Raw genomic sequence first — 26,353 nt, forward strand, 5'->3', positions numbered from 1 at the left:
AGAGAGAGAGAGAGAGAGAGAGAGAGGGGGAGAGGAGAGAGATTGAGACTGGACCTGATATGGGCTTGTGAAACCTCAAAGCCTTGGCCTAATGTCCCGACCGAACTCCTCCAACAAGGCCACACCTACTCCAACAAGTCTACACCTACTCCAACAAGGCCACACCTCCTAATATCTCTCTGACTGCTCATCAGCTGGGGACGAAGCACACAAATATATGAGCCTGTGGAGGCCAATCTCATTCACACCACCACACCCAATCTCTGCCACTTGGCCTCTTGCATCGGTAAAGAGTAAGAGTGATCAATCACCAGGGTCACAAGGTCATCTTCCCAGGTGTTCGTGTCTCACCTACCAGCGGTTTGACTTGGACCATTCTCCCCATCGCCCTCCCTAACTCCCTCATTGGATAGAAATGGCAGTGGAGGCTCAGAGAGGAAGAGCAATTCCTTTTACGGTCATACCAGGAGCTGGCGTTGCTGGTGGAAACCTGTAATCCCAGTTGCTGGAGAGGCAGAGGTGAGAGGATGTGCGTTCAGGCCATCTTGGGCATCCTCCTGAAACTCAGACTTAGAGAATTTAAAAATATTTAATGCGTGCGTGTGTGTGTGGCTGTCAGAGGACAACTTACAGGAGTCTGTTCTGTTCTTCTGTTGTGTGGGTCCCAAAAATCAAACTCAAGTAAGCTGGTTTGGCTACAAGCACCTTTACTCACAGAGCCATCTTGTTAGCCCACACGCCAACCTTTTTTAAAAAAAGGATTTATTTATTTATATAAATATATATTTATATTTATACAGTGTTCTGCCAGCGCATATGCCTGTAGGCCAGAAGAAGGTACCAGATCTCATTACAGATGGTTGTAAGCCACCTTGTGGTTGCTGGGAATTAAACTCAGGACCTCTGGAAGAGCAACCAGTGCTCTTAACCACTGAGCCAACTCTCTAGTCCCCACTCCAATCTTTTATTGCTTTTGTTTTTTAATGGGCTGGGGCTATAACTCAGTGGTCGAGTTCTTGTTTAATATGTACAGGGCCATGAGTAAAATTCACAGCACTGCAAAATAAACACACAAATAAAACCCCTAAACAGCCCCCAAACCAAAAATGCAAACAAACAAACCCAAGCAACCAACAACAACAAAGATCAAAAGGAAAGGCCACATAGGGGATGTGAAGCAGGCCCCCTCTCCTTCTGCCTGCAGAGTGAGGGTTCTGGACTCTGAGAGAATCAGACACTAAAATAGTGGGATAGGGGAGGGGAAGGAGGAGCTCTCCCATGGTCCAGCTGGAGGCCATTTTGCATGGTCTAGGAAATCCCCCTGCTCTCCTGGAACCAGGTAGACAGTTTGCTTTGATAGAAGAAAAAAAGAAGAGGGAGCGGGGCTGGGTAATGGGTGAAAGGAAAGGAGCTGCAAAGTGGCCCAGGTAATTCTGTTGCAAGACAGAGGAGTCTGGAATGTCCAGATCAGGAACCACAAACCTAAAGTCTTCAGAGACCCTGCTGCAAGACAAGGACATCCTTAGGGCCACCTAACCTTTTAACATTGTATCACAATGCTGCCAATTACAGAGTTCATGCTAGAGAAGTGCTCAACTGAGTTTCAAAAAATACTCCCCAAATAACTTCCAGATGTTGGACCCATTTACTATTTTGTTGTGGGCAGCATTCACAGCTTCCCCAGGCCTCTCAAGGTCTACAGGCTGGACTGCAATGTGCGCTGGCTGCCTAGGATAGCTGCCCAGGAGCCTGAGACTGCAAAGACGCCAGCTCTTCCAAGATTTTATTTCTCAAGAGAAACTTGAAACTCAATGTTTATGTGAAATCCAGATTTGCACATGTTGACAACTGATTCAAAAATTTAGAAGCTGTGTGAATACAATATGTAGATTTTATTTGGATCGTGATTCAAACCACCAGTGTAAAAAAAAAAAAAAAGAAGACATTTTAGAGACAATTAGGGGAATTTAAACTCGTACAAGGTAGTAGACACTAATAAGGAGTGATGCCTCGTTTTGTTAGGGTGATAATGGTTTTGAGGCTGTTTTGTAAAAAAAAAAATCCTTCTCTGTTAGAGAGAAATACTGAAGTATCTATGGGTGGAATAATAGGATGTCTAGATGCGCTTTAAACTGTTTCAGAGGCGAAGAGATGTGTGTCGGGGACAGATGACATTAGCTGACTAGAATGGTGACAGTTATTGGAGCTGGCTGGTGGGCGCACGCAGGCTCATCACTTCTGTATCTTCTCTGGGATGTGTTTGCAAATTCCATGAACGAATCAGAGCCCTGTGTGGGGTGAGTAAAATCTGGCCAACGGTTGAGATCCTTCCTCAGACCGCCATTTTTCTACCTCTAGCCACACGGAAGTTTCAGAGCATCGAGGACTTGAGAGGCCCTGGAGATCACATAGGTCAGGGTTTGGCCAGCTTCTACCTGGGAGCCAAAGCTGGCCTCCCATCTGTTTTTTTGTCAATAAAGCTTTATTGGGACAAAAATCATGTGCCTTTTCCCACGTATTGTGTATGGCAACTTTGGGGACAATAATAACACAGTGTCATGTTGAAGTCTCCCATTAGAGAAGGACCCTAGATCCAGGTCAGTAGGCAGCCACTTCTGGCATGAGTTCCTTTTGTTAAGGAAGCATAGGAAGCCTCCTTCTAAGCTTGGGAAGATGAGAGTGTAAGAAAGCAGGCCCTACTGATAGAGGAGAGGAGACCTGGGGAACAGATGGAAGGACACACAAGGAGTAGTACGGCAGATTGGGATGTTTGAGGGCCTGTTGAGGAGCATACTGAACTTTCAGGGAGCACCAAGGACTTCTGTCTGTGACTAAGATGCAGGATGGAGCCTGATAAGCCTCATGCCCCAAGCCTGACCACGCCTATTCCTTGGCTTCTCAAAAAAAAAAAAAAAAGACACAGAATCCATGTGGGGTGGATTGGAGGTGCTGACACGGAGAGTGTCGCCAACCATCGGTGCTTAATAAATGATACGTATTATGTTACTGTGCCCCTGTGCTCTCATCATTGAGACTTTGGATCGTAAAGAGCCAATGTTTCTAAACTTTATTGTTAACCTCGGAAAGATCCTCTTAATAAAAGGAGACAAACGCTGATCGTAGAGAATTCACACGGCTTCTGTTAAAGGCAAAACAAGCTGTTTATTGATCTCCTAAGAGAAAGCAAAGAAGGAAAGTGCACCCTTTGCACATCTGAAAACGATCTGCCTCTACCTGAGTGAAACACTAGATGCTCGGGTCAGGTGCCTGCCCGGATGTAGTTCAGTTCCAGTGGCATTAGGGAGATCCTGGAAGCACCACGTTTGTCCTTTACCTGTCAATGCCGCCTGTGCTTACGTGACTGGTCCATTCTTTATCTGTCTAAGAATCAGAAGTTAGGGCGGTTCCGGAGATAAATATACTAGCTACCTTTTCTGTTGTTGTACTTCAAATACCCGAGTGTAAAACTTAAGGAAGGGATGGTTTACTTTGGTCCACAGTTTGGGAGAACAGTCCATCGTGATGGAGAGGTTGTGGTGGTGGGAATACAAGGTCACATTGCACTCGTAGACAGGAAGTGGACAGGCATGAAAGCCCATGCTCAGCTTGCTGTCTCCTTTCTCTTAAGTCTGTGACCTTGACCCATGGAATGATATTGCCTATAGTTAAGGTGGGCCTCCCCAACTTTCTCTAGAAACTCCTTCACAGGTATGCGATGCCCAGAGGTTATCCTGATGGAGATAATCCCTCACAGAGATGCTCAGAGCTTTGTCTCCTAGGCAACTCTAGATCCTGTCAGGTTGTCAGTCAAGATTAACATTAGAAGCGAGATCATCTTACAGAGTGCCTCAGATGGTTTATGTGGACCCTAAGAGGTATGCCTGAATCTTAATCTCGCCGAGTCTTCCACCCTCCCCTATCAGAAGTTCCATGCCTTTCACTCGGTTTCTGTGGCTCATAGTTCAGTTTAGTCTCTGTATTATTTATCATGCATGAACCATTTTAAACCATGCTTCACCAATACAGAGTTTTACTTAATAGACCTGAGAAGCAAGCTCCCAGGTCAGGCAGAACCAGAATCATGCTTTAAATAGCAGAGGCATAGGAGGGGTTTCTCATTGCATCTCTGGGGACACTTCAAACCAGATCATTCGTTGTCACGAGCTGTCCATCCTGTGCATTGTAAGGCATTCAGCAACATCCCCAGCCTCTAGTCACTCCTGGTGACAACCTTCTAGATGGGACTACATTGTCTGTAGAGGTCACTGGGTGGAAAATGGAATCAGCTCCAGTTGAGAGCAACAAGCATAGAGAATAATCAGCCCCTAGGTCAGCTCAGGAACACAGAATTATTTGCAGACACAGTCAAGTATTGCATAATGATGGGCCTCACATGTAGATTTCACAGGCAACAGACTGAAGATTTTATCACATAAGATCATATATCTCTTGAAGATGTCAAGGCCTCCTTTCTTGGTGCAAGTACACTCCTATGTTCCCACATTAAAGTTACCTGATGATTCGTTTCCCACATCCATGTTGATAAGTGACATGTGACTGAAGTCTTCTTAGTTGCCATATGCAGTCAGACATTAAAACGCCAGGGTGTGATGTTGACGGTCTGATGATGATGGTGGTGGTGGTGGTGATGATGGTGGTGGTGATGATGGTGGTGCTGGCAGGGGTATTAATGGGGAATCTTCGGCTGAGCTCTAGTTCCCGAGCTTCCTTTTAATAGTCCCACCTCTTTAAGGGCCCCCAAAGTCCGTATTACTTTATGCCACAGTTCATTTTCTGTTGCTATTGCAAAATATCAAGGAAATAGGTAGTTTATAAAGAAGTTGGTTTGGCTCTTAGTTCTGGAAGCAGTGACTTTCAAGACCATGGCCCTGACATTTGTTGGCTTCTAGGAAGGCCCTCTTGCCACACAATGCAGTGAAGGACCTTGAATGGGGAGTGAAAGAAAGTTTTGCAACTCCCTGGACTAAAGCCACCAAAGGCCACAGTTTGAACCCCATCGTTCTCATGACACCTTTGAATTCTATTACTCCTCACAGGTCCTGCCTCCAAAAACAATGGCCATATGGCTTTGGGGACCAAGACCATGAACTTTTGGGTGGCCTTCATCTAGCATCCACTCCTGGTAATCCTTCCGGGGCTTCTGTAGACAATTGAGTCATCATTTGATGTTTGCATTTCCATCAATTTGCCCCTGGGAAGACAATGGTTGTTTAAAGTACTTTACATGAATTGACCTACTCTTCTCTCTGGTCTGTCAACATTTTGATGGAATATTATGCACAAAGAAACTGAGGCCCAGAAAGAGGCTTCTAGAGTTGCTAAGTACGACAGTAAGGACTCCAAAGAAGTCAGCTTGGCATGCATGTTATATTGCCCAATGAGGCTTGGAAACAAAGCCTCCTGACTCCTGAACTGTCATTTTGTCATCACAGAGTCCAAGGACACGGTCATTAGTGTCCAGACACACCCTGAATGAGTCTGTTCTGCAGAAGAGAATTACTTCCCACAAGCCATTCAAACCGTGTGGGCACACCTGCCAGCCTGTGAGGTAGGAGACAGCTCCTCTGTACAGGCCTTCAGAGCCTTCTTAGGTGTGGTGACTGACTGACGGGCAGGTGTGGGAGCTCGTTAGCCTCCTAATGAATACTCCAGCCTCTTTTCAGGGAGAGCCTGCCCGCCGAAGGATGGTAGGGAACAGAGAGGCAGAAGAGCCTCCTTCAGAAACTTCCAGTCTCTGTCAGCAAGCCTAGGAACGCACTTGTACAGACAGATAAAGCGCAATGCCAGCTGGCTGCCGATCTTCAGCAAGTCTGTGGAGGAGGAGGAGAGATTGGAGTACCATTTGGATTTAGAATTTGCATCTCAGCTCAGTCACTTTCTATCTTGGTGGATTTAGGTAACCTACTTGGCATTTCTGAGTTTGGGTTTGTTTTCTATAGAATGTGGTGCTAACACCTGTTTGGGGGCATGGGTGTGAGGAGAAAACCCACGGGGGTGTCTGGTAGGTCCTGGGCAGTCAGCAAACAGAGGCTGCAAAAAGCCACCTGCGGCAGACCCTGGGAGCTCTGGGGTTCTTCTTGGGAAAGTTGACAAGCTATATCTTAGAGTCTTGTTGGGTTTATCCATTCAGTAGAGGCCCCTGCTTGGGGACACCGCTCCCCAACACTGTAAAAGTTACCCTTTTCTATTCCATGAAGCATTGGAAGGAGTGCTAAACTCAGGATGATGGGCTCATTTGAAGCTCAGGGTGGGATCAAATTGTTAGCGTCCAACTCCGAGAGTCTGTCTCCAGACAGTCAAGCAGAAAACTGTCCCTATCTTTGGAGATGACTGAACTGGATGCATTTAAACCGAGAAATAACCCGATTCTTCTGTCAGACCTACCTAACTCCACAGAGAAACTGTCTCAGCAGGTAGGAAACACAGACAGAGCCACACATTCCTACAAAAGGGACTTAGCTATTTTCCCCTGCTCCCACCCCATCGTCTCCGTCAAATTAACCATAAAAATCTCCTTCAGCTTCTGCTCTTGTGAGCTGTTTTTTTTTTTTTTTTTAACAGCAATTACCCCTAAGAAAACGGACTCTGACATAGGTCTTCTGAGAGATTTGGGCAAGATACAGAGAACATCCAGTTAAAAGAAAAGGGTCCAAAGCCCAAGACAAGAAGGGCCAAAGCCAGGAAAAGGCTATCCTCAAGCGACTCTCCCAATCCGTTTGCAGCGTTCTCATTTGCATTCAATTGCTCACATGTGCCATGCCTTACTGTTGTGTCCTGGGGAGCCTTAGACATACACGGCTTGGATTCCATGTAAAGAATGGTGCTGTCGCTCTGCTTGGTGGGCCTTATTGACAGGTTCTGGATACTGGTCAAGATGCCCAGGACTGAAACTGTAACCCTAGTGCTAAATCATCAATATCTCCTTGATTGGATGTGAACTTCCAAGAGCCTGGATTACACAGCTGAGCAGGGGTGTGAAGTGTGTCTAACACAAGAGAAGCCCCCCCCATCTCTTTAGAAAGGGGAAGCCAGCGAGGTGTCGTGTAACCCTTAGGATGACCCCTTGGTGCCAAGGAGTGTTTTGACGGGAGAACCTTTGGTACACAATGCAACATGAACCCGGGAAAGGAGCTCTGCCCTGAGTCCAGAGCAAGAGCATCAGCAGGAATTTCGTGAAGCACTAACTAAAGCTTGCCGTTAAGGAAACGGATCTATGAACAAGGAAAGGGAATTGATTTTACCTTTGACTGCATGTGAGACACCTGAGTAAAGCTAGAGATTCAGGGGTGATGAGGCTGTGGGACAACGCAGATGCCCTAGAAAGCACGTGAGGCGGTTCCTCACGTGCTTCACCCTGCCATTGCATGCGTAGGCACCTACTCAGGAGAAATGATGGCCCAGGTCTCCATAAAGCTTTGTGCTTGTATATCATTGTTCATGATAGTCAGAAAGCAGATACAAGGGCTGGGAAGAAGGCTCATTGGGTGGAGTGCTAGCCACACAAACATAAGGACCTGTGTTTGATCCCAAGAGCGGTTGGTTTGACTGTACAGTTTATATCCCCCGAGTTGAGGAAGCAGAGAATGAAGGATCCTTGTGGCTCACTGGTCAACCAATTTAGCTGGCAAGCTCTGGGTTCAATAAAAACAATAGAGGGAAGGCACTGGATATTAACCTGGGGCCTCCAGAGGCACGTGTGTGTGAGCACACACATGCACACACAATGCCCCATGAAGATGTACACACAGAAAGAAAGAAAATGAAATTGACCCAAATAGCTATCAGCTGATGCAGGCAGGATAAGTAAAATACAGTAGAGCTGTTTCATAGCAGAAGGAGAGATGGGAGGAAAGAAAGGACACTAATATAAGCTATGATGTAGATGAAGCTTAAAAAACACTATTCCAAAGGAAAGAAGCCAGTCCTAAAGGCTCACGTGCTATATGGTACCATTTATATGATGGTCTAGAGTAAACACGCCTGCACAGACAAAGCTGATTGCTCTGTGGGAGCCAACTGATCAGGGTTGGCCTGGGAGTAAGGGGATGAGGAGCTGGGAATTGCTAGCTAAGGGTGTGAGGATTTCTACGGAGGGAGTCATGACAGTGATCTGGAACTGATGGCGGTGATGAACGGGAAAGTCTGAGGATGTACTAAAAGCCACTGAGCTGTGCATCAGAAGTGGGAGATTTGTGTGATATGTGGGCTATGCACTAACAAAGCTGTTGAAAGTGTTCCTCTTAGAGAGAAGATGGGAGGGGGCTCCTCTAGCCACGTGACTCCAGCTGTGAGCATATGTGACCCAGCAGAAACCAGAAACTAATATTAAAACCCCACAGCAACCTGCAGAAGCAGGGAGCAGTCTTGTCGTGTACTATGATCCATTATTCGGTGGGACAGGCTGAGACTGAGACATGACAGTTTACTCCAGGTCATGTTGCTAGCAAATGGAGGACACCGAGTCAACACTCAGGGCAGTTTGATTACTAATCGTTAGCCGTGTTTAGGGGCCTCTACAAGGAGGGTCTGCAGACTCCTTGCATCTCTGGGGTACGAGGAAAGGACAGTGGGCAAGAGAATTGGATCTTTTCCAGCCAGCACACCCTTCCCTCTCAGCTCTAGTGGTTTGCAAAGCCGTAGACACCCACTTTAACCTGCAGAGGGATACCCCGCATCCAGGCTAGTATAGGATGCAGGGGTCCCAGGAGAGCATGACTGATGGAGACCTGTCTCACTTCTCAAAAGTTCCCTTTTGGATTTCTGCTGCTGCCACCTTGCTGGCTTCAAGAGGACGCTGACTCTTTGGTGACACTCTGGCCCCACCCTGGATCAGTAGCCCATTCATTTGTCCTTCATGGCAGAGTGCAGCAGAGACACAGCGATATTTAGCGAAGATTATAGAGCAGTGGTTCTCAACCTGTGGGTCGTGGCCCCTTACGGAGGGTCAAGTGACCCTTCCACAGGGGTCACATATCAAATATCCTTCTATCAGATGTTTGCATTATGATTCATAACAGTAGCAAAATTACAGTTAAGAAGTATTGATGAAAGTAATATTATGGTTGGGGGTCCCCACAACATGAGGAACCGTATTAAAGGGTCAAAGGATTATGAAGGTTAAAAACCACTGTTCTAGAGGATCTCCAGCTGGAGGAAAGAGGAAGAAGGCTCCGCTACTTGAAGTCGAGCAAGTCACAGCTTACTTCCTGTGCGGTGGGAATGAGAAGGCCAAGGTTACAATGTTACCACACCTGGGAGCGGAAGCCAGTGTTATTTGCCCCTGAGGCGCTGTGAGAGAATTCTTGATGGGAACAACCCAAAGGAAGAGGTTTGTGGCTCACGGTCTCACAGGCCTTCCATCCTCAGTGGTGGGGAAGGCAGGGGGGAGGGGCTCAAATCATGGTAGAGGAGCACATAGCAGAGACTGTTCACAACACCATAGACCAGAAAGCCGTGAGTGAGGCCAGGAGTAGCTAGGTATCTCCTAGGTCCAGTGACTCTACCTCTCCACGTTTCCAAAGCCTTTTCCAATGGAGTCACCAGCTGGGGACCAAATATTCAAAACAGGAGTGAAAGGGTGCTTCATATTTAAACCATAACAACTCACAGTGGCTTTGGGTCATGACCACGGATAGCACTGGATACGGGAGGGGACAATGGTGGTCTCTCACCTTTGAAGGAGTAGTCTTAGTGGGCCATTTCTCCGAAACAGTTTGGACGCTATGCTGTCTGGGGCTAAGTGAAGGCCCCCAAGAGCTCTCCTGCCTTGGTGTACTTCCCTGTGAGTTCTCTGAAGGGAGCCACCTTGAATGGGGGCATCTTTCTCACACCGGTGTTATGACAAGGGCCTGAGAGGCCATCCTGGAGCGTGGTCATCAGTCTAACCCTATTGGCCAGCATCAGGTCTGCCTTCCAGTAGACACTCGAGAAATAGATTCAGGGATGGGAAGTAGAATGTCAAAGCCAAAGGCAGGCCTCAGAGGACAGCCAATATAGTAATTCTCCATTTATTTTTAACCTCAAAACCCTGGCTTCAAAGAGAAACATTAAGCAGAGACTAGGCGCGCGCGCGCGCGCACACACACACACACACACACACACACACACACACACACACGTAAGAGCTGAACTGTGCTGACTGTGGTGGGGGTGGGGTAGGCCTCTCCTTGCTGAAGCTTTGGAGAAACCCTTAGGACATCGAGGAACAGAACTGGGAGCTCTCCATGATGGCTTAGCAGCTCGTTGTACAGATGGGTAAACCAAGGCTTGGAAAGGAGGATGGGTGTTTGTTCTTTAAGCCTTAGAGAATAGGGTCCAAGCTTGCCACCAGTTTCCTGCCTCCAAGGCTGCAGAGTTTCTTCTGGTCCAGGTGCTTCAGTGACAGTACTGATCTGGACTGGCTTGGCACCAGGCTTAGGCGTTGTACAGAGGTGGTGAAAGAGAGGAGGTGGGTACCTCTCAGGAGCCCGCATGGGTAGCTCTCATGCCTCTCCCTGTCAGTCATACACCGTGCAGAATCTTTGCTTCATTTTCTTTGTTATTAAAAGAACTGGGATATTTTTAACCCTGTCACAGAGCAGACAGACTTGAGTTTCAGTCGTCAGGATCCTGTAAACAGACCTAGGGACTCGGGGGGGCAGTGGTTTTGCTTTTCTGATCCTGACCATCCTCTTCTCCTGAGGAGCAGGGCTTTGGATGGCGGTCTAACTTCCTCCTCCGCAAGACAGGAAGTTCCCTGAGAGCAAGAATAAGATCTTATTTCTGTTTATTTTCCCATCCCCTCCAGTGCCCTGCAAAACCCATAGAATGAGATTGGGTTTAAGCAGGGCTTGTTGAATTGAATTATTGAGCAGACAGGCTTCCAAAGGGAAATAAACAAACAAAAGAACGGCCCCCTGTGACTCGAAGCTGCAGCAACCTGTCACTAGCAGATTAAATCGCCAGCTCCTCAGATGGATGAGGCTGGAGCTCACAGCCTGCTCTCACTTCCGGTGTGCTGGAGGGTCACACTAAGCCCCACAGGGAGGTGATGTGGAGAGTGGGGACCGCTTCTGATGGCTTGCCCTGAGTGTCTCCTTCCCTCCCAATCAGCACTGAGCCAGTGTTGCTGAGACACCCCTCAAGCCTCCCAGAAACAGGCTGCAACCCCTGACTTCCTGATGAGATTAAAACAATAAAGGAGGAAACAACATCTCTCCGCTGTGTTTCTGGTCCCCTTACGGGTCCTACATTTGTTAAAGATAAAGTGGAAATATTTGATCCAGGGTTCTTTATTTGGCTCTGTGAGCTTCAGTTAGTCTGGAGGGAGTTTTACCCTTGGGGCCTTTATACACAGCTGGACCCCCATATGCTAAGGGTTTCACTTTCCAAAACCAGTGCTACCAGTTGGGGACCAAGTATTCAAACACGTGAGTCTGTGGGGGAACTTTTCATATTCCAACCGAAGCAGGACCCAGGCAGTGTTGGTGTCGGCACCACCTTTGCCAGCATCAAGGAACATGGGTATGCTGTGCGCTGGCCAGGTGACAGCCACCATCTCTCCGAATCCTCAGCACAGCCTCATCGACAAGCTGCCATCATCATTCCCATTGCAGAGACCAGAAAATTGAGGCTGGCACTTTGCCAGGATATCACTAGAAGATGCCACTTCTGATAGTGACTCTGGTTTCCCTTTGCTCCGTGACCTTGATCCTCAGGTCAGGCTGTGCCATTCTTCAGACCAGAGATGAAACACCACGAAGCCTGGAGGGGAGAATCAGCACGCTCGTGACCCTGCAGGTCTGCTTTTCAAAGTTCCAAAACAGATAAACATGGAAGCAATTTCAAGATGGTAAGAAATAGCCTTGCTGTCAAGTGAGACCTTTGTGTTGTGTTCAAAGGAAACTAATTAAAAGAAGTTTCCTTTAAAGGGTATTGGACTGAGACATTTCCACTTTGGCCCAGAAAGCCAATCCAGTTTGAAAACTTGGTGTGAAGCCTGAATTATCAACACACACGGGAAAAATGATCTGCCTGTTTGCTTTAGAACATTGGGGCCCTGGAGTAGGATTTGCCACATCTCCTGAGGATTTAGGTCAGAATGAGGTGGGGCTAGGATAGAGCCTGAGAAGGCCATGAGAGGCCGTCCTTCTGAATCTCACATCATGGGCTGGGCCATCCATTATGGGGACAGCATGTTAAGATACTGAGGTGATTTTTAATTTTTTAAAAAGATTTATTTTTATTATGTTGATTAATAATAAAATAATTATTTTATTATTTTGTGCTTACATACATGTGTGTGTGTGTGGGTATGTTGTATGTACATACGTGTAGTAGGTGTTCAAAGAGGCCAGAGATACTGGGGTTAACAGGTTACAGAACCCAGATATGAGTTCTGAGACCCAAACTCTGCTCTTCTACCAAGAGCAGTATCAGTATACACTTTAATAATTCAGCCAACTCTCCTGTTCCTGGTGGAGGCAAACTTTAAAGGGAAGTTTTTGCAGTTAATGCACATAGCACAACCTCATGGATTCCCCCTTTATTTAACAGTTTTGTTAAACAGTTAGCTGCTCCAGGCCTCCCAGACTGCTGAGAACCCATCAGGGAATCATGTTATTATAGGGAAATCTTACCAGATGCTCTCCAGAGCCTCGGAAAAATAGCACCGTTAGCGTGCGATGGTGCAGCCATGAAAATGCATATGGCAGAATCGGTATCCCATATATTGCCTCCTAGGGTGGCTGGCATAAGGCTATCCCTAGTCTGCTGGCTAGAGAATAGGTGTGGACCTGCAGGGTGGAGCATGCCACCTCATCTTCTTGACACCCAAGTACAGAAAACACTGCCATGAAAACCCAAGGAGGGACAAAACTGGCATCTACCTGTCAATTGCAATTATAAAAGCAAGCATTGCTTAATATGTGGCAAGTGCCTGGGGTGGCCAAGTAGATCCTTGAGCGTGGAAGATGTTTCCGGCTTTCCCTGAAGCAGCTAGTATGGAGGCAGACAAGAGGGAAGCCATCAGTGTGCTGCCACAGAGTAGGTGATCAACATGGCTTCCTGGGTCCTTGCGCAACCCCCAGACTTACAAAAATCAGGGCACTTCCTGAATCGTGGAGAAGATAGAGGAGGCAAGCCTGGAGGTTTGTCCCAGTAGAACCCTTTGGAAACAGAGTGAAGGGAGTACAAAGGGGACAATGGGCTGCGGGGACTGGACAGAGAGGTGAGTGGTCAGTGGAAGGTGAGAAGCAAGACTCTGATATTCTATGGTGGGAAAGAAAGGGGCTGGTGCACATGTAGAACTTGGCCGTGGCCTCAGAAGTGCCAGGGATAGCTGCGCTCACTGTGTTCTGCAGAACTGCAGAGAATGTTAGCCACACCCAGAACTGTGGAAATGGAGGGCCAGTATGGAACAGTGATAGATATTGTAAGCCACATATGTGGAGCCCAAGTGAAAAGAAGCCCCATGTCATGTGACTTCTGTTCTCTGGAAGTCCCACGCTGTGGACTGGGAAGCCCACGGCAGCCTAGGTCTATGCTGGTTTGTTGTGCTGAAATACCTGGCAAAGACAATTTAAGGAAGGACTAATTGGCTCACAGGTGAAGGAGATGCAGTCCATCATGGCTGGGGTAGGGCATGAGGTCAAGGGTCACATCTTATTTGCATTCACATCTGCAGTCAGGAAGCAGAGAGCAATGAATTCTGGCTATGTCATCATCATTTCTCTTTGTTGTCTGGGACCTCAGCCTTCAGAACAGTGCCACCACAATTAGGGTTGGCCTTCCCATCTCAGTGAACCCAATCTAGGAAGTTCCTCACACACATGCACAGAGATTTGTCTATTGGTAAATCAATATTAACCGCAGCCCGGTATTGGGAATGGTATTGACTTCTGTCCATTTTGTTGTTGTTGTTGTTTTTGTTTTCTTTTGAGGCTAGGTCTCACTCTGTAGCCCAAACTGGTGGCCTTAAACTTGTGATCCTCTTTCTCAGCCTCCTGTGTGCAGGGATTAAAGGTGTGCACCACCATGCCTAATGGCTTCTCGTCTTAAGACAGGATTTCTCTGTAACAGAGCCCTGGCTGTCCTGGAACTCGCTTTACAGATCAGGCTGGCCTTAAACTCACAGAGATCCGCCTGCCTCTGCCTCCCAAGTGCAGGAATTAAAGGCATGCACCACCATCACCCTGCATGCTTTATCTTTAATGCATGTGCCTTTCAAACAATAGTGTGGATTATGTGATATATGTGGTGTGTGTCTGTGTCCATGTACTTATGGGGAACAAAGATTGACCTTGGTGTCTTCCCCAATCACTCCACCTTAGTCTCTAGCTAAACCTGGAGCTCACTATTTTAGCTAGACTGCTGGCCACTGAGCCCCCAGGATTCTCCTATCTTAATTATCTGGGATTCCAGCTGTAATCTACAGTGCAGTTTTGTATATAACTCCAGTTCCAGGGTATCTGATGCACTCTTCTGGCCTCCATGGATGCACACGTGTGTATACACAAGCATAGCATGCACTCACACAGCATACATACATGGAGAGTTCAAACACTAAAAACATTTTAAATACTGGAGGATATCTGCATCTGGTTTAAAAACAGATTGTGTCCCCCAATCCAGAACTTCCAGGAGCTTCCAATGCCAATATGACTTACCGAGTCTGTAGTCTATAACACTAGGAGCTTCCAGTTCCAATACAACCATATGACTTACCAAGTCTGTAGCCTATGACACTAGGAGCTTCCAGTTCCAATACAACCATATGACTTAACCAAGTCTGTAGCCTATGACACTATATGCACACTACCCTGTCTCCCTTTTCAGCCCCTTGTCCTAACCACCAACCCCCCAACTCCAGCAACCTCCTCTTCCTTTCTCTCCTCCATGATGAGCTCCTTCCTCTTAGCGCTTTGCATGGCTCTCCTCTCAGTCCACAGCCCCGTTTGGCTGCTCCCCTGAAGCTCATCTGAGTGCCACCTTCCTGACCCCTCAGCATACACAGCTCTGTTCCTGGCTACTCTCTCCTCCAGCATGCTTTCAATGTTCCCCACAGCCATGCTTGTCACTCTGTGCTGACCTTGGCCAGTCTCCTTCACAAGAATGCACGAGTGCTCGGGGTAGGATTGTGTCTGTTCATTAGGCGTACGAAGCAGATTGAGAGCTGACTCTGGCATATTTGCTGCCTGGTTAAATGTTTCTATGGAGAATGTGGCCTAGCCAGGATCTTCTAGCTCAGGCAGCCTGCTGGATGAGGAGTCTATGGCCCAGCCTCCATCCCTTCCCCTCTGGGGCTCCCGTCCTGCCTTATGACCAGCTGGGCACTGCTTCCTCTTTTCTGCAGCAAAGCCAAGGAAAGCTGGCTGAGCTGATGCACTCAGCTGGGCAGCCACAGAAGCAATCCAAGAAGCAAGAGCACTCTTGGTTCAGAGGGAGAATTAAACTCCTGGCTTCAGGGACAGGTAAGAAGCATGTGATTGTCTCGGCCTGGGCAGAGTGGGAGGAGGCAGTCCTCTGGGGTTATTGATGGATAGGAAGCGGATCTCAGAACAACAAGCTTTGTGAACCCCACTCCAGGGCCACCCTGTGCAGAGTGGCTGGCTCCAGGAAAGCTGCTCGCTGGGGGAGTGCCTGGCGTGCTGGCTCAGTCGCGCGCTCTCTCTCTCCCATGCTGGATTTATGGTACTGCCCTTGAGTGGAGTCTTTGACAGAGATCTATGGGTTTGCTGATCTGCAGGGAGTCGGGCCTCCAATGACTCTCAGCAGCCACTGTAGCAATGCCACAAGGGAGGCAGAGATCTACAGCCTCCTCCCTGGCCGGAACTCCTCCTTCCACTCTCCTGCTGAGCCGGTCAGAACCACTTAGCTGGGAAAGGAAGGAAGGCCCCTGCCCCTATGCACTGATAACATTTGGTTGCTAAGAGGGATCCTGCTCCTACTTGGCTCCTGGGAAAACGCCTGGCAGCCTGTCAAGGTGACCCTGAGTGGTTGGATGTTATCAAAGTCAGCTGACTTTGCACTGTTCTCAGCCCCGCAAGTTCTGAAGTGGACTAGACGAGGAATTCTGGAGTTTATGCCTAGTGGTCACCATCTGTGTAATGGGGTCATGCCTGCATTCATCCTACAAACACATGGATGCTTTATTGTATAAGATTTCACAGGACCCTAGGTTGAGCAAGCAGGCGGGAAGCACAGGGCACCGGAAGCAGCTTGCCGTTCCCTTAATCAGTCTCCCTCAATCCCCTCAGCACCTGAGAGAAGCGAAAGCTATTAACTCTCCCTTTTGCAGAAGCAATAGGAAGAGCCCAGAGGGGAGGCTTGGGACACTGTTGACTGAGCAGTGTGTCAGTGTGTGAGAGACTCCATGCAAATCTCATGTCAAAGCCTGAGAGGTGGGCATGGTCACTGCCACATGGAGACTAGGAGCTTATGGGGACAAAGGCTAGGGCTGACTGCTGAGCCCCACCTCCATCCCATAAGCTAGACACTGCTCCGTTCTCTGCATGTGACTTAGAATCCACCATCGCTGGGGCCCTAAGAAGTTGGCAAGGGCTGAGGTGTAGGTTTTGAGGGTGGAGGGGAAGCCAAGGACGGTCCTCTTGCTGCACACCGTGATTCTTCAGGACCTTGTTCCACCCACTCTTTTAGATCGTATCAGTTGCAGGGCCAGGGCTGAGCAGTGTTCCCCCTTTTCCAAGTTCAGGGCCATCTCTGTCCTTCTCAGGCCTGTGGAAATGGAGCATCCTTTTTGACCCCGGTCTCCTTGTGGGTTTTCTCCGGATGCTACCTCTCAAGCCATTCTCCTCTCCTTAGGCTGAAGCAGTCTAGATTGCAAGGGCCCAGGGGCAAGAGCATGTGTTTGTCACTCCCTATCTCCTCTTTCTCCTTGTCACCTTGACTTTGCTTCTCCTCATCAATACACAGAATGAGTGAACATTAGAGATTTGTCATTTGGGGATACTTGCCCACCCCCTTGTTGAGAGTGGGGAAACTGAGACCTGGGTGGAGAGTCAGTTGTTTTGCCCCATGGCTTGTCAGGGACAGAGGTGAGACTAGGGTCTTGTATGCTATTTTCCAGGCTGTGTCAATTACTTTTCTATTGCTGTGATAAAACACCACAACCCAAGACAGCTTAGAGAAGAAAAAGTTGTTTTGGGTTTCTTTTTTGGCTTCTGGTTCCAGAGGATTAAGAATTCACCATGACAGGGAAGCTTGGCCGCAAACAACAGGAGCAGATGCTGAGAGATCAAGTCTCAACCACACATACGAAGCAGGGGGAGAACCAGACATGGAGAAAGGCTTTAATCTCAAAGCTCCTCCAAGGATATGCTCCCTCCCACAAAGACTCTGTGTCTTAAAGCTTCTTCCCCAAACACTGCCACCAACCAGCTCGGGATCAAGAGTTCACATACATGAGCCTATGGGGGACATTTCTCAGTCAAACTACTCCTGGGGGAGAGTTTATTTCCTAGGGAAACACCTAAGACTATAGACGGTGGATAGAGACAAACCCTGGCCCTTGCCATGTGACCTGAAGCTTGCGGCTCAGTCTCTGTGTTTCCTCTTTGGCTGCACATGGTTTGGTGCCCTTCTGAAGCCTACATGAGACAATGTGCCTATGGACAGTTGGGAATGCCCACTGTTGCTATTATTGGCACTGCTGTTATTAGGGCCTCTGGATCTGTTTTAGGGGCCTTCTCCTAGTCTTATTTCTATTTCTGTGCTAAAAAAAATCTCAACAAAGAACAGCTTAGGGGAGGAAGGAGTTTATTTCAGCTTATGATTCCATGTATCTTCCATCATTGCAGGGAAGTCAAGGCAGGAACTTAGAACAGATAGGCACAGCATAGCCATAGTCAACAGCAGAGAGAAATGAATACACACACGTCTGCCTCTGCTCAGCTCTGTTTATCTACTCTTATACAGCTCAGGAGTCCTTGCCTAGGGAATGGTGTCTCCCACAGTGGGCTATATCTTCCCATATTGATTAACTCAGTTAAGACAGTCTTCCACAGGCATGCCCATAAGACCAACCCAAGGTAGACAAGTCCATCACTGAGTCTCTTCCAGATGATTCTAGGTTATGGCAAGTTGTCAGTGATTGCCATAGAACTGAACTTTCTACTACTCTGGAGCTTCTAGGAGGGCAGATACCAGACATAATCTCCTGTAATGCAAACAATACTATTTGTTGAGAGGAATTATCCCCATTCAATGGATAAAACCAAAAGAACAAGCTTTAGAAGGTTAATATAACTTGCCCTGGTTCTCTGGTAAGACTAGGAAGCATTCAAACCCTCATCTCTTTGGTTCTTCTTACTCTGCTTGTGGTTTCTGGGCCCAGCTTTGACTTCCAGTGCTGTCTGTGCTGGAAGGATGGGTGATGGGCTGAGGCAGAGCCTCCTGCCCTGGCCTGGGTAGGTTCCCCCTTCTCAGGCTAAGTTGTGTCCAGCTTCACCCAACAGGGGCAGCCACTGCCCTGGCTCTCTGGTCCCAGGGCCTGTTTCATGTTCATGGAGACAGGATGGTTGCTCTGGGGTGGACACACACCAACCACATCCTGCCTCTGCCTCTGTATGCCTCACTAATGCTCTTGACTTCACTCCCTCCAGGCTGTGGCTTGAGCATAACCCAAACAGAGCAGAATGGCAGCTATAGTAAATTACTTTAATTTTTATGGCCCTCTGCACCTTGTTCCCTGATAAAGCGACTCTATTTAGCTTGCAAGTGGAGTGCTTCTCTGTGGGTACTTTAAAGAACTTTAGTTCTTCAACCCCAGGCCCTCTTCTGTTCCTTTCTCTCATTAACTACCTACTATACCTCAGAGAGGATTCCCTGACACCATCATGTCCCCAGGAATGCCCTAGAGTCCCAGGGGGTCTGGACTACCCAGAGGCAGGACTCCGTTAAGGACCTTTCTTATGAATTTCCCAAAGGCTGGCAACAATTTGGATCTAAGAATGGGATACCAGAGCTTAGTGTGAGCAGGGACCCAGTGCAGACCCTAGTGCTTGATCTTGCCCCCAACTTGCATTTGCTACAGTAAAATGTGGGAGCCCAGTCTTTCCACCCCACCCTCAGGGACCATCCTTTTGGATATACTGTCTCATGTCTTTTATTCTTAAAGCTAACACCTATTGGTAAGAGGAACCTGTGAGACCTTCATTGAGGTTCTTTGTGAGCAAATCTTCATAGGAAGGCTGGGTTGTGGGATGTCTCTCCTAATAAAATAGAAGAGTGCCTCTGGGAAACCTGCTGGGAAAGAGGAGCATCAAGCAGCAGGAGTCCCCTGGGTCCCTGTGGCTGCATGACAAGCCCCACCTGGAGCTAAGGCAGTTTGCTAAATACCAAGCAAGGACTTGCAAACTTGGCCTAGTAAGTGCACAGAAGTTCCTTCATCCCTGGGAGCCTGTCAGAGATACAGAGCCTGGGCATTCCCGGATCTGCTAAACATGGTGATCCTTCCCAGGGGTGCTCAGGCACAGATTCAGAAATGACCATGCCTGGGGAGAGCTGCTGGTAGCCACACCATGAAGTGTGTATTCCTGAAGCCCAGGACTGTAAGGATGGGGGCAGGGAGTGTTTCACTGGAACAACATGGGGCACATAGGGAACAAGGGCCATTAATAGGAGTGGAGATTGAGAGCGGAGGGAGTATGGTTGTCAGGGTCTCAGAAGCAAGGTAGAGCTTAGGAAAGCCATGGAAGATGGATGCTCCAGCAGTACAAAATCTTTGGGTGACTGTCCCAGCAGTGAGATGTCTGTCATTTCTAGAGTTTTGAAAGTTGCTTACAATGTACTTCCTGTTTACTTGGGTAATATTTTATCCTTCTGGAGTCTTTGATGGAGTTGAAGAATTGATAGTTATAGTTTTCCTTAGTTATGGTAAAAGATAAAGTAGACACTTGTTTTGTTATATGTAATTTTACTATGTTAAAGTTAAAATCTTCCTTTTTATTTAAACAGAAAAGGGGAGGTGATATGGGATTCCCCTCTGTATGCTGTGAATATCATTGGTTAATAGAGGAACTGGCTTAGCCTATAGCAAGGTAGAAGGAAGGTGGAGTCAGAGAGATGCCATATAGCCCTGTTGGAGACAGATGCCAGAACTTTAGCGGGTAAACCACAGCCATGTGGCCATTCACGATTAACAGAAATGGATTAAATTAATATGTAAAAGCTAGCAGATAAGAAATTAGAGCTAATGGGCCAAGCAGTGATTTAAATAATATAGATTCTGTGTGATTATCTCGGGGCTTAGCAGCTGGGAATGAACAAGTAGCTCCTTACTACAAGGGAGTATGGCTGTCAGGGCCTCAGAAGCAGGGTATAGCTTAGGAAAGCCATCTTGGCTCTTGTCTGGCCAGCAGGAGAGTGTGCTCTAAAGTTGAGCTAAGATGAGCTGTGGAGTTCATTACCCCCCAGTAGATCCTACACTGCAAGAAAAGCCTCACAACCGGCTAAAGGTACTTGGGACCTCGGGTGTTAGATGAACCCTTGGTGTATCCTCCTGATGGCTCTGGAGCTATCTCTACTTCTGATGTCAAAGTAGGGCTGTCTAGTGCAAGGAGCTTGGGTGAGAGGCAGATGGATAGGTTCAAGAGGCAGAGATCATGGGAGGAGTCTGAGACTGAGCAAGGAGCGGGGTTCATAAGCTCCAAGACATCTCTTCCATAGCAGAAACTCCTGCAGGGTCTTCATCTTGGTCTTAGGGGCTTGATAACAGTTGCTGGGCCACCTCGAGCCACCATTGTAGATATACTTTGATGTGCAACCACTCTTCACAAGGCATAGTTCTAGAAATAAACCCCCTTCCCATTCTGCCTGATGAGAGCAGGAAAACAGACCTCCTCTCTGGACCTGAACACTTGGTACCTGGTAATTGGACCTGCTTGGGTCACTCAACAGAATTGGTGCTGACAAGTGTTGGCATCAAGCACCGTGGAAGAGGCACTAAGACTCTCCATCTCTGCCATTCCTGTCCTGAGCTCAGTCCTTCCCCTCCAGTGACCTCATCTTCACCAAGCCCCTACTAGGATCTTCCCAGCTGATGTCAGTCAGAAAGGTCAAATGGCTTGCCCCAAACCACAAATGAGCAATAGAGAACCCAGGCTCTTGACTTTGAACCTACAGCTCTCACATTAGAATCCGAGGGTTTTTTATAGATCATGAGGTCCTGGGTACAAGAAATGGGTCTGGTGTCTGGTGTTGTCTGGCCTGCGCTTGGTGATGGACACTGGGGGAGTGCTCAGTACTTGCGTGTGCCTCAGTCCCTTGTCACCCAAGCCAAGAGTCCCTGAGAGAAGCTGCCTCCCTACCCCTCTGCTTTCCACTCCTCATGGGTGCCCAGAACCTTACTCAAAAGCTAATGCAGTGACTGAGGTAGAGCGGCCAGATCCCTGTAACATGAGGGCCTGCTTGTGCCATTTATAATATGAGGGCCTGCTTGTTGGGGTTTCTGTACCGCCCAGTTCCCACAGCTGGTAAGTCCCAAAGAAATTCACACAGTCTACATTAATGATAAACTGATTGGCCCATTAGCTCAGGCTTCTTATTGGCTCTTATAACTTATATTAACCCATTATTCTTATCTGTGTTAGCCACATGGCTCGGTACCTTTTTCATCAGGGTAGGTCACATCTTCCTTCTTCTGTGTCTGGTGCAGGACTGCGGAGGAATGGGCTTCCTCCTTCCAAGAATTCTCCTGTTCTCATTGACCCGCCTCTATTCCTGTCTGGTTGTCCAGCCTATACTTCCTGCCTGGCTACTGGCCAATCAGAGTTTATTTAAAACACAATTGACAGAATACAGAATTGTCCCACAACAGACCCCAACCTCTCTTCTTTGGTTCCTTCATTTCCAGCACCTCCTGATCTTGCTTTGCCTAGTACCAGCCATCCCTCTAGACCTCTCTAGACCCAAGACCCTCTTTCTGACACAGAGCTCGAAGTTCCGTGTTGCTGGCTATCCAATAGGAGGAGATGATGCTCAATAGTCTTCCAGTCTGTCTGCTGCTCAGGGTCAGCCTGTCCATCAGTGTGGGGCAGCCTAAGATAGAACGGCACCGGTTTGTGGCCCACTGGCCCACTATGACTTGAATATGAAGTGTCCTCTCAAAAGGCTCATGCATTCAAGATTTGGTTTCTAAAGAGCAGGATTCAAAGGCACAATGGAGCTTTACAGAAGTGCCTTACTCCAGGAAAGCCATCGCCAGGTTCATGGGGGATGGCGTCCTTAGCAGGCAGGCCTTGTTGGAGAAGGCCACAGCGGGTGTGCCTTTGAGGTATCTTGTCCCCTTCTCCTTTCCTCTCTGGCTCTGCTTTCTGGCCATCATGAGCTTTGCTCTACCTCGTCTGTTCTTGTGCCACCACCATGGACAGAATGGCCAGAAACCGTGAGCTCAAATACATAGCTCCCCTTTGAAGTGGTTCTCTCAGGTGTTTGTCACTGTGGCATAAAGTCTGAATGTCACACTCGCTGAGCACCTTGCACAGGGGTGGGCGTGGACTCCAAGGAAGCTTAGCTTCTCTTCTGATCATGATTCCCTTTAGCAGTGTGGCCTGGAAGGAGTCAGTTCGGTTTCTGAGTCTCAGTTTCCTCTTTAAAGCAGGGCAATCCCGGTATCTGCCTCCTAGGGTTTGAGGAATCCCAGGAAGTGCCTAACAAACAGTGATTCTTGCTAGTCTCTGGGCCTCAGTTTCCCTATTGTGCCAGTAAGTGGCTGTGTCATTGGTGTCTCAGGTTCTTCTGACTCACACTCTAAGACTGGCGCTCAGGGTAGTTGTGGGCTCTGCTCTGCTTTATCCCTGGGTGAAGTGTTCAGCGTGGGGTAGTGAGGAGGATTAGATCACACAGGCATACAGGGACCTGGTGGTGCCCTTGTTCTGCATTGCTGTGGCTTCTCCCTGGAGCTTCCCATCTGTTTGTCACTTCAGGCCACCTCTTGCAGTCCAGGAGCTAGAATTCTGTTTGCAGATAAGAAACCAGGGAGCTATTCAGAGAGGCAGAGCAACTCATTCATGGCCACTAAGTGACCAGATGTCAGACACTAGGCAGTTGGGGAATGGAACAGAAAGGAGGGCTGGTGGAGGAGGGGATGCTGTGACCAGAGCAGATGGGAAAGGGGTGAGAAACGAGAATGCTTACCACTTACCATGAGAACTCTGGGGGGTTCCTCTTGCGGTGGGGCCTACCAACACTTGACTTCTGGTGATAAATGTTTTCTCTTCTGGGACTAGTTTGGCCATAGGGACCCAGTATAGTAAGCTGGGAATTAGCAAAATCGTAGGCCAGGTAGCCACACAGCCAAGGGAAACTACAGTCAGAACGGAAGCGAAGCTTGCTCAGTAGTACACCCTGACCCCTGTGCAAGGTGTCTAGCAAGTGTGACAATCAGACTTCATATCACGGTGACAAAAATGGGAGGCAGGTGCGTCTAAGGCGATGATGATCTGTTTAAGCTCATGGTTCAGAGGGTTCTATCCAGAGCGATGAGGCAAGCTGGGTGGCAAGCAGACATGGGGAAGAATCTGCTCCACAGAACTTGCGTCTATCTCTGGCTTGCTCTACTGGTCACCCAGATACTCTGGAGGTGGTAGGTGCAGAGTCCAACACAGAACCAAAGGGCAGGGAGAGCTGAGGGAGCTGGACTGAAGGGGAAGGAACAGCTGGGGATTCTGCATTGGGTGAGTCAGGGCATGCTCCTGAGGGGCCAGAAACAGAACTGGTTCATTTCCACTATAAAGCAGCCTGCCCGCTGTCCTCCATAGGCACAGTGTGGCTGCAGTTCCTCAGCTCTCCTTTCCCCCATCCCCCTGTCCCCAGACCTTTCCAGGATACAGGAATCACTGGCCCTTGTTGTTTCTCCTGTGCACCGAGAGCACCCAGAGGACTAGCCATCCCTTGAGGGCCCCTTACCCAGGGGTCAAGCTGACAACTGAAATCTCTCTAGCTCTGTGGGCTAGGGCTCCAGTGAGATTTGCTTTTGAAGACAGTTCCAGGGTGCTGAGGTGCATCTACGGTGTCTGTGTGTTGTTAAATAGATCCAGGTCACTGAGGTGTGGGTGAATGGTGGGGTATGGGGTTCAGGGTGGGGTGTGGGGATTCTGAATATAGGGGGAACAAGATGCAGGGTCTGGGGGAAACAAGGAGACAAAGCTGGAGCTGTTGCTCTCGGATCCCCAGATGGTCTCACCAGGCAATCAGTGATTAGCACAGGGAGTGTTTGGGAGCCCTGAGCAGATGCTTGGAGACCACAGGGTTGGGGCCAGGGATGAGTCTTTAAGACAGCCAGCAAGAGAGAAGCTTAAAAACAGGCCCTGAGTGTCTGTGTAATCGGCTCCCGCTGGCTCTCTCTGCTGGGGTGCTGCTGACTGGAAGGGAGATAATTTACCTCTAAGAGGCTTTATGGCTCCACACTGCTGTCTGAGAGCCGGAACACAGGTGCCTCTGGCCTTAACTTGGTGATCTGGCGCCACCACCTACTCCACCATCCCAGTGCTGGGGGGACAAGTGACCTTGCAGATGATCAGGTCTCTACCTAATTCCCGTTCTCTTCTGTTTCTCCCTCTCACCCCCACCTTCCCTTGCTCTGAAGAAATGTCTTCCTGACTTTTCCCTTAATATTCTTACCTTCATGGCAGTAAGGACATAAAGAGGCTGGGAGACAGGGTCTCAGGATTGCTATCTCCACCCCCCCCCCCACCCCACTGGGTTCTGGCTTAAGTTAATCAAATGTAAACAAAGGGAAGCAGGTATAGTTTAGCATAAGTACATCCCATGCAAGATTCAGATAGGCTTCAACTGAAATTGTCTGTTTGTCTGACATTCAGTGTTTTGCATTTCATTCAACAACCTGCTTCTCCCTCCTTCCCTGGGGAGGTCCTTTAGAACTACTCCCTACCTCATAGGCACAGCCACAAATCCTGTCCTAAACATTAGTGAAATAGGATGAAGAGCCATATTTCGTAACATATGCGAGTAGTTTCAGCATCTGGAAAGCTAGAAGTAGGATTGCAGGGTCAGGGCCAGCCTAGAGGTTGCAGGTGGCATGACCCTCCCCCACACCGTTAATGACTTAGGGTACCTCTGCACCCCGCAGTACCCCTCTTCCTGAATGAGTCCAGATGTGGCATAGTGGTGCTCAGAGGAAAAGGCTGAGGGTCTACTCAGTGGGACACTGATGACCTATCCCAACAAGCACTGCAGCTGGACGGACTTTGAGACACTGGAGGAGACTGGTACGGAGTCTGACCCTGACCATCCAGGCAGAGTTGGTGGACCTTCGCTGTCCCCACATAGTCAAAAAGAGGCTTGATTCACTCTAGAGGCCCAGAGGACAGACACAGGCCTGGTGGGTGAAAGGACCTGGGTACATCTACACAGAGGCAGAGGGAGAATGCTAGCCTTGGTATTTTGTGTTACTTGTTAGAAATCGCTTGCCTTCTCTAACCCCAGCACCCTAGTAGATTATATCTGAGGATCTTTCTAACACAGAGTGGAGGGCAGAGGTCCTTTGGCTGAAGCCACAAGGAACAAGTTGAGGTCAGAGACAAAGCCTCACTTTCCTGCGTGTTTTCCTTAGTCCCCTGTCTTGTTTCATAAAGATGTGTGTTTTGCTGAGAGTTCAGAGAAGAAGGGAATACATCTATTCAAAGCTCAGTTCCCAAGTCCCTACCTCCAGGTTGTCTCCACAGCATTGGTCCTTCTTGCCCATTTTGTCACACAAGCCTCCCTCCCCGTGACGTGTTTTCCTAGAGCAGGCCACATGGCTGTCAAGATCTTACCCATTTCCTCCCACAGATGTGCCCAGCCTAGGGGCTGCCATTGTCCCACCGGTCTCACTCCCCACTCCCCCGTGTACCGTATCTTTCCCTAAGATCCTTCCCCTGGCTTGTGAATCCAGGTCTGTCACTTGAATCCCAACCTCTACTACTCGTCGTTGAAGACGTGACCCCTTTGTACAATGAAGACACCCTTCTACAACCTTCTAACCTCTGTGACTCCCTCAATTCCTCCATGCTCAAGCCTGTTACTCACTCTCATTACCTCCTTCTGTCTGTTATGCATTCACACGATCTCTGTCTCCTCCCCATCTCTTACTCAGCCATAGGCCAATTCATCTTTGTCCCTTCAGCTCCCCGTATACACATGGGGTACTCAAGACTCCTCTCTTCCTCCCTGACTTGGCTTTTAAGTCCACTCTCAGGGTACCATCTCTGCCTCCCCACTGCAGGACAGTTCTCTCTGTGTTCTTTCTCCCTGGTGATCCACTTCATGGAAAAACACCATCTGTAATTTCAATATAAACTTGTCAACATCTGTGTTTTTGTTGCCACCCCTGAAA

This window comes from Microtus ochrogaster, chromosome 7 (genome assembly GCF_000317375.1).
Source record: "Microtus ochrogaster isolate Prairie Vole_2 chromosome 7, MicOch1.0, whole genome shotgun sequence".
Taxonomy (NCBI): Eukaryota; Metazoa; Chordata; class Mammalia; order Rodentia; family Cricetidae; genus Microtus; species Microtus ochrogaster.